The sequence below is a fragment of the Pararge aegeria genome, chromosome 8 (genome assembly GCF_905163445.1).
Source record: "Pararge aegeria chromosome 8, ilParAegt1.1, whole genome shotgun sequence".
Classification (NCBI taxonomy): Eukaryota; Metazoa; Arthropoda; class Insecta; order Lepidoptera; family Nymphalidae; genus Pararge; species Pararge aegeria.
In genome coordinates, this window is record NC_053187.1 from 9668725 (window position 1) to 9674538 (window position 5814).

The window sequence follows — 5814 nt, forward strand, 5'->3', positions numbered from 1 at the left end:
AACTATTGCTATTTTAGTGAATTTCTTGTAAGAAAAACCAAATGTCTACGACCAATGCCTGACCGAGCCGAACCTAGGAGCCCGTTTTGTAGAATATGCGAATTGCTACACAATCGACAAGTGCTAATAAAATAGTCATAAAAAAAAAAAAAAATATTCTTCAAAAATGTTTCCTACGAGTTGAGACATCCAATCCTCAATTTGATTTTGATCCGTAATTAACCAGTTAACTGAATTGATTGCGTCCGCCTAGCTGAGGTTCCGTCAATTTTCTACCAAGCATATTTTACTATTACCAATCTAGGTTTGATCTTTAGTAGCTATCTATACAAACAAAAATATAAATGCAGTTTGGTGTGTGTCAAAGAAAAATTAAAGTATTGTTTATTTACCTTACAAAAAGTATAACGGGGACTAGATTTTTTAAAATGGGGTTACTAATCTAGTAGTGGGGTATAACGTAAAAATAATTCATGTGTTATTCCTATTCTATTAATGCTATCTCACCTGATGATAAGTAATGAGACAATCTTAGATGGTAGCGGGCTAACCTGTTAGGTGTACAGCATTTATGCACCCACCGCTAATCTGTTTCTACGCAACATCGTATCGTACCGTATCGTTGCTTGGCGGTACGTCTTTGTTGGTAGACCAGACGAAATTCGCAAATAACAAATTTCTAAATTTCTACTAGCGTGACGAGACCGAATCGAACCTAGGACCTCCCACTAATAAGACCACAGTGCTCACCACTGCGACGGAAGGGCAACCGATATTTTTTCTCAAACAACATAGTGTTTGAATCTTTCTAAAAATTTATAAAATAGTAAATCCTTTTCATTTATCTCTAAAGTTTACAAAATGAAAAACTTAAATATAAATTTGGAAAATCCAATCTCATTTTTTTCACAATAAAATTGAATTTTTTTTAACTGAAACTTTCAATGCTCATTACAATTTATTTTTTTCATATTAATTATTATTCATTTTTTGTAAACAAGACACGGGAATGTCATAATGATTGCACATTGAAAGTTACAATTAATATTAGCTAGAATAATTACATGGAAATTTAACGACAGTGAATTGAACGCTCATATTAACTAAGAAATTATGTCGTGTGTTACTTTAGATAATTAAAAAAAAATTATTCCGATACGATCATTTTTTCGACCAATTTTGATGCCACATACACCCGTCCATACACGGAGGTCCAGAAAAGATTATGTTTAATGTTATTATTTACTATGTTAAACAAAAACATTGTTATTGAAATGTATTTTATGTGCCTTACAAATTATTTGACTTGATATTAGTGTACTCAAATTAACCTGTAAGTGCAATATAAATAACAAAAAATCAATTTCAGTTTCGAGAAAACTGCTGTTTTTGAAATGTCGAGAGTAGAGCACAACCTCAACGCTTCGCTTATGAGGCGTGCAATAAGTAGATTAGATTAGGGATATAAAATAAGTTGGTTACACGGTTGATAGAAGTTTTTGTTAATATAAGTCTAGTTGGTTTAAGCAATACTCTCACAGCAATAATCTTTTTAGCAATATAACTTGAATCAGAAGATACTTTTTACAAACAAACCAAGTTAATAGGTCGAATAATTAGTAAACCATATTTTACTTATGAATATACATACGTCGCCATTTAAGGTACGGAACCATAGGTTCGCGAGTCTGACTCGCTTTTGCCGGTTTTTGTTATTTATGTAAATTATTTTACGGGTAAAACTGCAATTGTAACAAGAGCACTCCCAGTTTTTCCCGCAAATCACAATCAGCATTTTTGTACATTTGGAAGTGGTGTCTCAATTTACATGAGACATCTGTCAGTGTTGCTTGTTTAAAATTTTATGTTAGTTCGCGCATTATTGCTACGTGTGCAAATTTATTTAGGTTGAAAAGGCCTGTAATCTTACTGTAATTTCAGAAATTCAAAATGTTTTAAATAGCATGTCTACCTTATGGAAACCCATAAATTTTTCCGTCATAATATAATGGGCTGTTTATTACAAATTGTATCGAAAACATTTTTCTTTTTTCGATAAGTACGTTGAAAAGTTCACACATAAATCTTGCTTTCAATGTTACAGGATAAGGGTATTTAATAGGTACATTCGGGCAGGGCGTAGATTATTTTTTATAAATTCATTCTTTTATTTAAATTCCTAGTTTTGCCCAGCGGTTTGATCCGCGTTATTTACCTTTAAGTGTTAAAGGCTCAATTAATCAAATGCCAAGAGTAATCATTTTTCAATCGTACTGGTAGTGTCAAATATATAAAATATAGCGATACAACTTCTTTCAACATATTAAAACAAAAGACTGAGGTGTGGGCGAATATGTTCTTGCTCTTGCAATTACAATTACCCACTATTTGAAACCTTCAATCACGTACACATTGCCAATCGCAAATGACTGACTGAAACGTTGACCTAAGTCAGTGTATGGATGTGTGTCCAATTTGGAAAGAAAATTTTGGCATCCATCCTCCCAGCACCTATTACTAACAAAGAATAGTTTAATCGTTGAAGAAGGAATCGAAATCGTTATTTGAAGATTAACCAAACAAAATGAAATCCTCTTAAATATGGCAACACTTTATGTATTCAGCATTGTTAAGCCTTAAGTGAGGGGTTTGCTTCTGTACACTAATAAGTTCTGTCCTATATATACATTTATATGCATCAAATATACAATAATTTTGGGCAGAACTTATCTACTACTACAACCTATCTAGTACACCAATAATTATTTTAATCGGTTTACATTTGACAGAGTTATGGCGTAAAAAAGTCAAAGATTTTCCCCCTCTCTCCCAAAGGAACTGTGCTGAATTCCGAGATAAAAAGGAATCCTATATTCTATCTCGTAGAATGAACTCACATCATGCCAAGTTTCATTTGAATTCATTCAGTAGATACAGCGTGATGCGCGGCCTAGATACAGACAAACTGATTTAGGTTTGGGTATATTTAGGAAGATATTAGGTAATTTAGGTATAAAGTTGTCGATTTTAAGATTTGTAGCGGCCACAATACATTCGCTTACTTTGTAATTTGGTAAGCCGTAGTCAGACAGCAATTGTGATACATTTGGTTTGCATTCGCTCGTTTAATAAATAATTGTATTTGTAATTAACTGAGAATTATTGCGTAGGCTCCTTGCAGTAACCTCTGGCTATCTGAATTAATGCCTAGAGCGATGTAACTAAAGAAAGAGGGGGGGGTAGCCTGTAGTTACTTTTGTGCCCGATCAGGCTAACTTCATTAATAGCCTTAGCTTGTACCGTCTATGAAACAATATGCTGCAAGTTTATTTACAGCAACCGGATAGATGCTGGACACTTACCAATATTATTTGACCCGTAAGTGTAGAGAGCTTTGATATTGCACATAGGTCATGCAAAAATTACAACATAAATACACTCCGAGTAAGCTGTTTTTAATTTATATGCAAACTATGTAACTACTGTATAACTATTAATATTTAAAGTTTTCTTCACTCTAGAATTTCTAGGCTCATAATGGTTTTAATAATCATCATCATATCAACCTTTTACCGGCCTACGACAGGGCGAGGGCCCTATCGTAATGGAAGGATTAAGCCCGTACGTCCACCACGCTGGCCTTGTGCAGATTGGTGGACTCCACACACCTTTAAGAACATTATGGAGAACTCTCAGCCACCAGGTTTCCTCAGGAAGTTCTCCTTCATCGTTAAAGTAGTTTTAATAATAGATAGCTAATGCCAAAGCTCGTCCGGGCAAGTACTACCGTCATTGCTTTTGCTTAATTCTGTCGCCAAGCAGGAAAGAATAGTTTTTAAAAATAGCAATCCCATAGTTGCAGAGATTGATGTGCCACAGTTCGTCCAGGGGAGTAATACCGTCATTTATAACTGCCGCCAAGCAGTATTGCTGTGTTTTTTTGTGGACAGACGACATCCAACGAGTCGCAGAGAGCAGCTAGACACAAACTGCCTAAGACCGTAGAATTTGGAACTCTCTACAAAAAACATATGCCCGGCAGTGGAAGTCCATCGGTTTATTATATAAGAGCATTTTGTGATACTTATTTTTTTATTATATCACAACACTAATATCGAATACACACTTTCGGGCTATTCACGTATAGGCGTTTTGATGTTCAGGTTTCTAAACATATATTTGTGCCTCAGAATATATTTAGGAATGTAGCCAAAGTCCTGAAGGGACTCATTATAGTTTTGAATACCAGTTGGTCTCACGGGAAACAGAAATTCTACCCAAGCGAAAACTTCCGTGGAATTTAATATTTACAACACTGGGATAGTATGAGATGCAAATTTTGGTAAACGATTGTAACATTAGGCTAACGTGTTGACATTAAAAAAAACTATACTCTTCGAACTTTTTTTTTATTTATATTAATAGCGGGCAAACGAGCAAGTGGGTCACCTGATGATAAGTGATCATCGCCGCCCATAAACATCTGCAGCACCAGAGGAGCCACCGATGCGTTGCCGGCTTTTACGGCAGTGTTCTGGTCTGAAGGGCGTGGTTGTTGGCGTAGTTACAGAAACATGAGGATTAACACCTACCTCTCACGATGATAGACACAGGCACTATGTTGGACGTTTTCCTAGCTTGCCCTGCGAAGTATAACTCTGTTTATATGCGATAGTTTTCCATGTACCATAAGGTGATTTGTCCGACAATTATTACTATAAATAAATACATACGGGACGAACACGCGCATTAAGTCAAAAGTACCTACTCCACTCATCTCTCACCATCATTATCTTGATCTATACCTGTAACTAGGCCTTCTGAGTTTCATGTTAAATGCGAATTAACAGAGTAACGGAAAATATCAATATTAAGGTGATATTGATATTTTCCTTTCTTATGTTCATACGAAATGTTGAAGTACAAAATTTATGGAAAAATCAAAAAACCTAAAACTTAAAAAATCGAATCGAACTTTATAAAACGGAAAGATACTTTACAGAAAAAAGATTAGAAAAGAAAAGATTAGATCCTTACGGTAAAAGAGCAAGAATAGGTAAGATCATAAACATCACTTTGTAAGTGAAATGGCTATAAAAATCCGTTGAAAGATAATAAGATCTGCCAATTTCCTGCGATCTAACAACGTTTGACGTCATAACTGAGCTTTAAAACAGTCAAAAGAACGATACAAAGTAAAGCTAATAGCAGCTCTTATATCTCTTCCATCTTAATACAGTTCATGATGGAAAAAACTATTTATTTTAAGATAAGCTATTAAAAACTGCTAATTAAAAAAAGAACAAATGAAAATGTACATTTAATGCAAAAGATTTCATTACAATTAGGGAGTGGGTTTCCGAAATAATATTATTCCATAATCATCATCATCATCATTATCAAAACACTACCAGCACCGCAGCACCCTACAGGATACGGATCTCTCCTCTCCCTCTCTCCTCTCTGAATTATAAGGGCTTAGATCGTAGTCCACCTCGCTTGCCAAGTGCGGATTGGTGGACTTCGCATGCCTTTGGTTTTCTTCACTGCTTAAGTGTGATATTTTAATTGCTTAAATTAATAAAAACGTAGAACGTAACTCGGAAAAGTTAGAAGAGTGTGCCGGGGATCGAATTCGGTCCCCCCGAAAGGCAGCCGATAGCTTAACTACTACGATATCACCGCTTCCACGATATTCCTATTTAATTACCGTCCAGCAAAAAAAACCCAGTTGTGCTTTTATTCAAATTATATAAATTTAACATAATAGTTAGTTAACAATGTAATAGTTAAATTATTGTAAAATAGCTATAT